The sequence below is a fragment of the Papaver somniferum genome, chromosome 3 (genome assembly GCF_003573695.1).
Source record: "Papaver somniferum cultivar HN1 chromosome 3, ASM357369v1, whole genome shotgun sequence".
Classification (NCBI taxonomy): domain Eukaryota; kingdom Viridiplantae; phylum Streptophyta; class Magnoliopsida; order Ranunculales; family Papaveraceae; genus Papaver; species Papaver somniferum.
In genome coordinates, this window is record NC_039360.1 from 119,042,836 (window position 1) to 119,055,137 (window position 12,302).

At 47.1% G+C, this 12,302-nt stretch overlaps 1 pseudogene; it reads left to right on the forward strand.

Moving 5' to 3' along the window:
* The window catches only part of LOC113359898, a 38,300-nt pseudogene that overhangs the window by 6,122 nt on the left and 19,876 nt on the right, over window positions 1–12,302 (forward strand).

A 12,302-nucleotide genomic window follows, 5' to 3' on the forward strand; every position in this document is an offset into this window, starting at 1 on the left:
ATTCATGAAATTCAACATTCTCAGAAGTCCCAAGTTCTGGCAGATTTCTTAGCAGACCTCCCTCTAGACAACGACGAAGAGATCAAGGGAATACCAGAAGCCGAGGAAGCAATCAAGGATCCAATGGATATCCTCGAACCTGCGAGTCATAGACAATGGGAAGTCTTCGTCGACGGATCTAAAAATAAGGAAGGGGCAGGAATAGGTATTGTCATCATCACCCCAACTGGAGAAAGGATCATACAGGTACTTAGATTGGAATTCAAAGAGCATACCAATAACATTGTTGAATACGAAGCTGTCATACATGCCCTACGTATAATAATAGAGATGGGGGTAACCGATGTAAGGCTGAAAAGTGATTCACAGCTGGTCATACGGCAAATCGCGCTCGAATATAATGTGTACGATGACACCCTTTCAGCTTACATGGCATTGGTCCAAACATTGGCTTCACAAATCCCGAACATTAAGTTCCGGCACTTATGCAGAAGGGACCTCAGGCATGCGGATGCCCTAGCATACATATCATCCATGTTGAGGGATAAAAATGCCGAAGGTGTTAAAATAGCAAGGGTATACGAGCCTTCGATTGCATCTCAATTCTCCTTCGCTACCAATCAAGATACGATGGAAGAATATATTGAAGACCAAGTAGGAGAAGACATCCATAACGACTTTGATGAAGAAATCTTGTCAAAAGCAAATCAAGACGAAGATTTCAGCAATGAAGATGACTGGAGGGTGACAATACATGCCTTCCTCGACAAAGGAAGCCTACCTGCGGATCGGAAGCAAGCTAGAAAGACGCTCTCCAAAGTGGGAAGATACGATCTTCGGGACGGGGTCCTATATAGAAAATCTTTCCTCGGACCATTACTACGCTGCTTATCCCGAAAAGAAGGGCATCGAATTCTAACGGATATCCATTATGGTGACGCAGGGAATCATAGCGGTATGAGATCACTAGCTGACAAGGCAAAAATGCAAGGATATTACTGGCCGACCATGATACAAGATGCTGCGAGGATGTCCCGACGATGCGAAGAATGTCAGCGCTTCGCGAAAAAAATCCACGCGCCGGCAACATTGTTAAACTCTGTCGATAGCCCGTGGCCATTTGCAAAATGGGGAGTAGACATCGTCGGGCCTTTCATCGAAGGATCCAGGAAGAGACGATTTTTGATAGTAGCCACGGACTACTTCAGTAAATGGGTGGAGGCTAAGGCCTTGGCCAGGATCAGAGACGCGGATGTGTTCACTTTCATATTCCAGAACATCATTTGCATATTTGGTATACCTGCTGAAATTGTGTCTGATAACTTCAAGCAATTACAGGGAAAAAATATAGACATGCTCTTCGACACCTTTAAAATAAGAAAGAACAAGTCCACCCCCTTATACCCTCAAAGAAACGGACAAGCGGAAGCTACCAACAAGACCCTCGCCCTTATACTCAAAAAACAATTAGACGAGCATAAGGGAAGATGGTGCGAACAACTGCACAATGTCTTGTGGGCATACAGGACAACACGAAGGTCCGCTACCGGGGAATCCCCGTTTCTTCTTACTTATGGAGCTGAAGCAGTCATACCTACAGAAATCCTCATGCCAACCACGAAGACTGAAGCCTGAGAGAAAAACCTAACAACAGATATGATGTTAGAAAGGTTGGACGACTTGGAGGGAAGAAGGGAAGTAGCATTGCAAAAGATGGAAAATTATCAACGAAGACTAGCAAGGGAGTACAACAAAAAGGTAAAGCTACGAAAATTTGTAGAGGGACAGTATGTGTTGAGAACAATCCCACGATATCAGCAAGAAAAGAAATGGGGAAAGTTAGCACCTACATGGGGAGGACCGTTTATGATCCACGACATTGCGGGTAATGGTTCTTACTACCTTCGTAATCTAAAAGGTGAGGTCCTCCGGCATCCTTGGAATGCTAAATGGCTCAAACCATACTTCCCATAGAAGCAACGCAGATTTGAATCTGCTGGGAATATACCAGAAGAAGAAAGGAGCCTCCCCGCCTAACATGTTTCTATCTCTGGAAGAGGAATTGCAGACCTCAACTTATCAATTAAACAAGCTTTCAAATTATCAAGTCTGTGGAATCTACCTACAATATTGGGGAAAGTAGTTAATCTACAATCTCTCAGGGCTCCCCCATCAGTGTCCATAAGTGTAGGACCAGGGGGAAGGCACCCAGCAGAAAGAGATACCCAACCAATCTTAAGGCAACGGGTCGACGGAATGGGTGCGTACATATTTTACGCCCCATATCCTAGAACGTTGCCCCGGACCCCACCGTCTGGGAATCCTCTGGCCCAGGATTTGCCAGCGGGGTGACAGGTCTCAAGACGATCACGAAGGTACCTTCCTTTCGTATCGCACTCAAAAACACTTAACTTTTGTTTTGATTTTTCACAAACTTAAAATACAAAAACATTGTAGGTATATCAAGAAGAGGATTCATTTCATAAAGGGTGATTACAAGAAGTGAACGGCCAAAGCCAAGGATACACAATCAAAAAACATTCCTTTTACATCGTTACAAAAAGCACAATTATGCCGCGGACCCTACAGAACGCTGCCATCTCTACCTAGGTGGCGGTCCCGTCGTCAGGATTTTTCCGAAGACTTGATGGGACGCTCCCACCAGAAGAGGGGCCCGAGGAGCTGGGCAATGCAGCAGGAATGGGACGACGAGGGTAGTTCTTCACGAGACCATGTTCATTCCGTAGGCCAAGCTCTATCCTCTCCAGCATCTTGTTCGTCTCCTCAGCCAATTGACAACGAGCCTTATGTTTAATAACTGTTGTCCGCTGTTGGGCTTGGGATAATAACGAGGATAGCCGATTCACTTCTCTGGAAGCAGCAGCAACGGCCTCCTCGCGGGTGGCTGCTAAATTCTTGAAGTGATTGGTTTGTTCCTCTTGCTGTGCTAAGGAAGATTGAGCCTTTTCAAGTTCTTCATTTGTGACGCGAAGGCGTTCCTCGAGCCCTGAAAAAGACAACACCACGGAGTTAGCGTAGAAAACAAACAAGATCACACTCGATGAATTGGGATTATACCTTCGACACAAGCCGAAGCCTCTTCATATTCATTAACAACCGCATCTCGCGCTTCATCAAGATGATCATATTCCGCGGATAATTTCTTATAGTCTAGTTGAAGGTTGGTGAGAGTAAATTGACAGGCATCTAATTCTACCTGCTTCATCGAGTCCATATGACGAAGGTGGTCGACCTCTTTATTTATCTCTGAGACCCCTTTGCTGAGTCTATACATGCACACTTCAAGATTCCTCTCAGACTCAGCAAGACGGGCTACATCGGCACGAGACGCGGAAAGAGCATTGCTGAGAGCATAGACTTCAGCACGAGCATCATCTCGTTCCCTGGAAAGACCAAGCATATTATCTTGGACCCCTGAAAGAGGAATGGACCGCGCCGTCTGTAATTCTTCTTCCAATAGCTGAATCCTAGATTCCAACAAGGAAGTACGCTCGCGGGCTTCCCGCAGATTATCACTGGTCCACAGCAGTGTGCCATTAAATAAAGCACGATCATGGTTGTACAGATTTTGCATGTCGACCATCTGAACATGCCGCGCGCGCCATACTTCAGCCCGAGCATCCCATTTCCTAGCCTCACTCTTAATCTTCTCAACCAAATCTCTAATACGAGATTTTTGCCGAGCTCTTTCGTTTCGAAGCCATACCAGCTCGGGGATGCCACCCACTGGACATAGGGTGGGGAGACTCAGACAGAACAACTAAGAGATAAAAGAATGACGACATACGGCGAGGGAAAAGAACCAAACCTGTGAAAGTGGAAACTTGGCTACGAGTTTGCTCTAACTCAGCGCGCACTGCAATAAGTTCTGAACGAAGATCAGCCTCTGCTTCACCCAGTTTTTCTTTCTCCTTAAGGCTTTTCTTCAGCTCTTCTCTTTTCCACCTCCGACGCAGATAATTCCTTTTCCCGATGACGAAGCTTAGCCTCGAGCTTCAGAGATTTTGCTTTAAAGAACTGATATAGCACGTGGTTGCAATGCTCGCTCCTCATCATCTACACATCAAAATGACAAAACATTATTCAACCGAAGCGTCCTATTCTCACGAACAAGCATGTACGAAAATTTACCTCCAGCACACGCTGTTGCGGGAAGCCATATTGATACCCGTCGGCAATAGCCATCATATCGGCAACAGAAGTAGGAGGCTCCGGCACGAGGGTAGCTTCGGGAACGGTCAACCTTTTTCCCCAGGCTTCAGACACCTGCGCCTCCGAAGACATCTCCATCATGCGACGGGTATACGCGGTTGATTCCTTTTCCCCAACAACCACAGGAGCAGGATGAGAGACAAACAGAAGATTCTTCTCCTTAAACCAACTCATGATGGCATCCTCACCCTCAGACATCGGCGACTGGGGAAGACTATCGGCGGGCGCGTCAACAACAGATTTTCCTTTGACCGACTCGACCCCCTCAGCATGAACGTTGGCATGTTCTCCCGCGCCTACATGCACAGCAGGCTCCTCCACACCAACACCTTCTACAGCAGCATCACCATTACCATCACCACCAAGAACATCCCAATCGTCATTAGGGGAAAGTAAAGAGAAGTCCTCGGGAAAATCGAGGGCTTCGTCAAAGAACTCCCCCGTGGAATACATCCGATCGAAAGAAAATTCTTGAGAAGTGGGGAGGGTATCCATGACATCACCAGCAGGGACGGAAACATCCTCGATGACAACATCATCCGCCACTACACCCTTGTTCCTTCCTCCATCACCGGCGGGACCAGCGAAGACCTCTTCTTCGGCATTGATAGGGGAGGTACCAGTACGTTCCTCCCCATCTGTAATCTCGTCCTCAGCAAACTCTTCGTTCACAGGACTAGTAACTTCTTCTTGGGCCTCAACCTCGCCCACCACCATAGTAGAAGACTGCTTCGGCCTAATCTTTTTCTTCTTCAATACCTGAAACCGACACCACAAAGGAATTATTCTTCCCGTCCGATGGAAGTTATAAAAACGAAACACAACTAGAATCTGCGTACCTGAGCAGCTGAGATATTCTTCGATGGGAGTATAGCACCGGAACCATCCTCCTCGTCTCCCTCTACGACATCCAGGGCATAAGGAAAATTCATGCCCGTAAAGTTCAGACGCCAGGGGCAGAAATCTCCATAGCGAGCGGGAGGAGATTCGCGCGGCTTACTATTCTCGGTTGGCCGCCATCCGCGGGAACCGGGAATCCAACCGTAAGCCCACGGACCTACTATCTCAATGACAGTGGCGTGCCACTCGTAGTCATGATCGCGCTTGATCCTTTCTCGCGCGGGGAAGAGTTTCCGACGATTGGACGCCTCCGTGCCAGGAACATACTTCAGCTTGGCATCGCTGACCTCATTTAACAGACGAATCTCGCCTCGAGGAGCAGGAAGATTCCGAAGGCTGACACTCCACGGCTTGCGATTCCTGCTATTGACGTAATCACCGAAGGAGTTATTGAAATTCTCAGGAGTGTACCATTCCTTCTCCAAGGGATTGGGGACGTAGCAGGTCATCGACGTTTCCCCCTTACTCCGCAGATAGCATTCCTTCAGGGCGCGGAGATAATTCCCCGATAATTGGGATACGGAACGGCTATGAGTATTTGTGGAAGAACCCTCACGACTAGCGAGCACGTCGTAGTAGAAGGAATCACCCGATTTGTACAACGGCAGCATCAGACCAGCCTCGAAGGCCCCAACCGTCGTCAACAAGTGAAATTCATCGAATTCATACTTAGAGATCAGCTCATACGTAATATCATCCTCGGGGGCATAAAAACGAACCCCGAAGGCTTGGAGCTCATGCTTCTCCTTGAATATTTCAAGATCGATATGCTTGAAGGTTACTTTTCTCCTGCTAACAGAAACACTGCGTATCAAGGGAGCAGCCTCTTCCTCCTCGGCGGGGCCGGATGAACTAACAAACGCTTCAGACGCTTTTCTCTTCACGGGGGGATTCTTTGAAGATCCAGCCGCAGGAGCTACGCCCTTTGTATTCTTCCCTTTAAAAGTTGGAGAAGACCGTAGATGATGCTCGGGCACTAACGAACGTAAAGGAGGAACGTCAAAAGCAACAGCGCGGGGAGGAGCCTGCGTACTCCGAGTATCTTCACGAGGACGCACCATTGAGTGATTAAAGACTCTCCGTGAGCCAGACGGAATTATCGGAGGAATCTCTTCCCGAGAAGACGAGGCTCTCGCTCCGGAAGAAACTCGACTCCGACGAACATCATCTTGAGACTCTCGACGCTGAGGAGATCTCGACAACCTAGAATCAGGAGTCTCATAAGTAGGCCGCGGACGGTCAGACATGGCTGCGGAAAGAATAAAATCAAGAACAGGTTACACACAACAACCAAAAATCAAAAAACACATTCATAGCAATACAACCACGATAACATAGCAACCCTAAAATTAGGATACAATCTCAATACTCCACCCTCGAAGTAATGGCTGCCTTAATTTAAGATGAAGAACAGGGGCAAACTAGTATGCAAGCATCAGAAAAAGTTCTTCATCACAAACAAGGAACAACAATAGCAGAAAATTCACAAATCAACACGGCATAAAACAGTGAAATCAAGAAAAGAAAAACCCACCGGCATAAAACAGTGAAATCAAGAAAAGAAAAACTCACCGGCAAAAACAGCAAGTAGAAGAAACGAACAGGGGAAGATCCCAGGTGCAATAAAGACTGACAGAATTTAAGATCACAGGTGCAATGAAGACTGACAAAGAATTTAAGGTCACAGGTTTAATGAAGGCAGGCAGGAAACTTAAAGGAAGAATGAACTGAGAGAGTGTTTAGGAAGAATGAAATTAAATTTCCTCTCTATCCTTAAAATACCCGAAAGAAAAGAGGAAATTAAGGGAGAAATAGGAAAACGTGCCCGTTACATAAGCAGTTAATGCACGAATAAAAGACGTGCCCAAGTATCTAGGAGAAGTTATTAGGAGTGAGAAGAATGTGCGACGATAGTTTTTCTTCAAGGCACCCATTAGTCAGTTAAGCCTGAAGAAAAGGGGCAAATTGTGTACACATATATCTCACTATCGGACACGTGTATACAGAAAGGTACGTGGAAAGCATGCAAGCCAAGACATCGAAACACGATGCGTCGCGAAGCACCAAATAAACCCCTAGGAGTTGCTTTATCTCATCCCCAGAAGAGGAGCTAAGATCAACGGTGGAGAGAAAGTCAGCTGACACGGACTGACAGGGGCAGAAGACACTTGTCTGACACGGGCAGACCCCTCAACCACCCGCATTAAACACTCTGAGCAGTGCACGTGTCGACCGACCTATGGAACGAGCGAAGATGCCTCCGCGGGATCGAGGGGGAAACGCAGACCTCTGCGTGATGGACACAAGACACTAGAAGATAAGGTTCCAACGGTCTTCAGAGATGGGTCCCACATTCCTACCTTATAAATACCCAATCTCCACAAAGGGAGAAGGGGGGGAAAAAGACATCAGGAGAGAGAGAGAGAGAGAGAATAGCAAAGGTAAGGAATCCCATAGTGGAGAGAAATATGTAAACCCCAAGTCATTCAACTATTCGTGTAACCGTGAATAATATAGTAGAACAACAAACCCCGTGGATGTAGGCCTTAGTGCTGAACCACGTAAACCTTGGTCTTATTTACATTTCAGCACTTTACATTCATCTAGTTCCGCATGCATTTGCTTATATATGTTGCTTTCCTTTTATATTTGTACCCCATGCATAATCGCTACGCACGGGGAAGTTGGAGGAGGCCATGATAAACCCGTGGGTTTTGAGCCAATGAACCCACATCAGGGTATCACCATCGTAATCTCTTTAGACTTTAACAATTGATTGCGGGCATTCGGACCCCGCGTAGTTCGTGTGTCCACAATTTGGCGCTAGAAACAGGGATTGGTTTGTTCCTCTTGCTGTGCTAAGGAAGATTGAGCCTTTTCAAGTTCTTCATTTGTGACGCGAAGGCGTTCCTCGAGCCCTGAAAAAGACAACACCACGGAGTTAGCGTAGAAAACAAACAAGATCACACTCGATGAATTGGGATTATACCTTCGACACAAGCCGAAGCCTCTTCATATTCATTAACAACCGCATCTCGCGCTTCATCAAGATGATCATATTCCGCGGATAATTTCTTATAGTCTAGTTGAAGGTTGGTGAGAGTAAATTGACAGGCATCTAATTCTACCTGCTTCATCGAGTCCATATGACGAAGGTGGTCGACCTCTTTATTTATCTCTGAGACCCCTTTGCTGAGTCTGTACATGCACACTTCAAGATTCCTCTCAGACTCAGCAAGACGGGCTACATCGGCACGAGACGCGGAAAGAGCATTGCTGAGAGCGTAGACTTCAGCATGAGCATCATCTCGTTCCCTGGCAAGACCAAGCATATTATCTTGGACCCCTGAAAGAGGAATGGACCGCGCCATCTGTAATTCTTCTTCCAATAGCTGAATCCTAGATTCCAACAAGGAAGTACGCTCGCGGGCTTCCCGCAGATTATCACTGGTCCACAGCAGTGTGCCATTAAATAAAGCACGATCATGGTTGTACAGATTTTGCATGTCGACCATCTGAACATGCCGCGCGCGCCATACTTCAGCCCGAGCATCCCATTTCCTAGCCTCACTCTTAATCTTCTCAACCAAATCTCTAATACGAGATTTTTGCCGAGCTCTTTCGTTTCGAAGCCATACCAGCTCGGGGATGCCACCCACTGGACATAGGGTGGGGAGACTCAGACAGAACAACTAAGAGATAAAAGAATGACGACATACAGCGAGGGAAAAGAACCAAACCTGTGAAAGTGGAAACTTGGCTACGAGTTTGCTCTAACTCAGCGCGCACTGCAATAAGTTCTGAACGAAGATCAGCCTCTGCTTCACCCAGTTTTTCTTTCTCCTTAAGGCTTTTCTTCAGCTCTTCTATTTCCACCTCCGCCGCAGATAATTCCTTTTCCCGATGACGAAGCTTAGCCTCGAGCTTCAGAGATTTTGCTTTAAAGAACTGATATAGCACGTGGTTGCAATGCTCGCTCCTCATCATCTACACATCAAAATGACAAAACATTATTCAACCGAAGCGTCCTATTCTCACGAACAAGCATGTACGAAAATTTACCTCCAGCACACGCTGTTGCGGGAAGCCATATTGATACCCGTCGGCAATAGCCATCATATCGGCAACAGAAGTAGGAGGCTCCGGCACGAGGGTAGCTTCGGGAACGGTCAACCTTTTTCCCCATGCTTCAGACACCTGCGCCTCCGAAGACATCTCCATCATGCGACGGGTATACGCGGTTGATTCCTTTTCCCCAACAACCAAAGGAGCAGGATGAGAGACAAACAGAAGATTCTTCTCCTTAAACCAACTCATGATGGCATCCTCACCCTCAGACATCGGCGACTGGGGAAGACTATCGGCGGGCGCGTCAACAACAGATTTTCCTTTGACCGACTCGACCCCCTCAGCATGAACGTTGGCATGTTCTCCCGCGCCTACATGCACAGCAGGCTCCTCCACACCAACACCTTCTACAGCAGCATCACCATTACCATCACCACCAAGAACATCCCAATCGTCATTAGGGGAAAGTAAAGAGAAGTCCTCGGGAAAATCGAGGGCTTCGTCAAAGAACTCCCCCGTGGAATACATCCGATCGAAAGAAAATTCTTGAGAAGTGGGGAGGGTATCCATGACATCACCAGCAGGGACGGAAACATCCTCGATGACAACATCATCCGCCACTACACCCTTGTTCCTTCCTTCATCACCGACGAGACCAGCGAAGACCTCTTCTTCGGCATTGATAGGGGAGGTACCAGTACGTTCCTCCCCATCTGTAATCTCGTCCTCAGCAAACTCTTCGTTCACAGGACTAGTAACTTCTTCTTGGGCCTCAACCTCGCCCACCACCATAGTAGAAGACTGCTTCGGCCTAATCTTTTTCTTCTTCAATACCTGAAACCGACACCACAAAGGAATTATTCTTCCCGTCCGATGGAAGTTATAAAAACGAAACACAACTAGAATCTGCGTACCTGAGCAGCTGAGATATTCTTCGATGGGAGTATAGCACCGGAACCATCCTCCTCGTCTCCCTCTACGACATCCAGGGCATAAGGAAAATTCATGCCCGCAAAGTTCAGACGCCAGGGGCAGAAATCTCCATAGCGAGCGGGAGGAGATTCGCGCGGCTTACTATTCTCGGTTGGCCGCCATCCGCGGGAACCGGGAATCCAACCGTAAGCCCACGGACCTACTATCTCAATGACAGTGGCGTGCCACTCGTAGTCATGATCACGCTTGATCCTTTCTCGCGCGGGGAAGAGTTTCCGACGATTGGACGCCTCCGTGCCAGGAACATACTTCAGCTTGGCATCGCTGACCTCATTTAACAGACGAATCTCGCCTCGAGGAGCAGGAAGATTCCGAAGGCTGACACTCCACGGCTTGCGATTCCTGCTATTGACGTAATCACCGAAGGAGTTATTAAAATTCTCAGGAGTGTACCATTCCTTCTCCAAGGGATTGGGGACGTAGCAAGTCATCGACGTTTCCCCCTTACTCCGCAGATAGCATTCCTTCAGAGCGCGGAGATAATTCCCCGATAATTGGGATACGGAACGGCTATGAGTATTTGTGGAAGAACCCTCACGACTAGCAAGCACGTCGTAGTAGAAGGAATCACCCGATTTGTACAACGGCAGCATCAGACCAGCCTCGAAGGCCCCAACCGTCGTTAACAAGTGAAATTCATCGAATTCGTACTTAGAGATCAGCTCATACGTAATATCATCCTCGGGGGCATAAAAACGAACCCCGAAGGCTTGGAGCTCATGCTTCTCCTTGAATATTTCAAGATCGATATGCTTGAAGGTTACTTTTCTCCTGCTAACAGAAACACTGCGTATCAAGGGAGCAGCCTCTTCCTCCTCGGCGGGGCCGGATGAACTAACAAACGCTTCAGACGCTTTTCTCTTCACGGGGGGATTCTTTGAAGATCCAGCCGCAGGAGCTACGCCCTTTGTATTCTTCCCTTTAAAAGTTGGAGAAGACCGTAGATGATGCTCGGGCACTAACGAACGTAAAGGAGGAACGTCAAAAGCAACAACGCGGGGAGGAGCCTGCGTACTCCGAGTCTCTTCACGAGGACGCACCATTGAGTGATTAAAGACTCTCCGTGAGCCAGACGGAATTATCGGAGGAATCTCTTCCCGAGAAGACGAGGCTCTCGCTCCGGAAGAAACTCGACTCCGACGAACATCATCTTGAGACTCTCGACGCTGAGGAGATCTCGACAACCTAGAATCAGGAGTCTCATAAGTAGGCCGCGGACGGTCAGACATGGCTGCGGAAAGAATAAAATCAAGAACAGGTTACACACAATAACCAAAAATCAAAAAACACATTCATAGCAATACAACCACGATAACATAGCAACCCTAAAATTAGGATACAATCTCAATACTCCACCCTCGAAGTAATGGCTGCCTTAATTTAAGATGAAGAACAGGGGCAAACTAGTATGCAAGCATCAGAAAAAGTTCTTCATCACAAACAAGGAACAACAATAGCAGAAAATTCACAAATCAACACGGCATAAAACAGTGAAATCAAGAAAAGAAAAACTCACCGGCAAAAACAGCAAGTAGAAGAAACGAACAGGGGAAGATCCCAGGTGCAATAAAGACTGACAGAATTTAAGATCACAGGTGCAATGAAGACTGACAAAGAATTTAAGGTCACAGGTTTAATGAAGGCAGGCAGGAAACTTAAAGGAAGAATGAACTGAGAGAGTGTTTAGGAAGAATGAAAATAAATTTCCTCTCTATCCTTAAAATACCCGAAAGAAAAGAGGAAATTAAGGGAGAAATAGGAAAACGTGCCCGTTACATAAGCAGTTAATGCACGAATAAAAGACGTGCCCAAGTATCTAGGAGAAGTTATTAGGAGTGAGAAGAATGTGCGACGATAGTTTTTCTTCAAGGCACCCATTAGTCAGTTAAGCCTGAAGAAAAGGGGCAAATTGTGTACACATATATCTCACTATCGGACACGTGTATACAGAAAGGTACGTGGAAAGCATGCAAGCCAAGACATCGAAACACGATGCGTCGCGAAGCACCAAATAAACCCCTAGGAGTTGCTTTATCTCATCCCCAGAAGAGGAGCTAAGATCAACGGTGGAGAGAAAGTCAGCTGACACGGACTGACAGGGGCAGAAG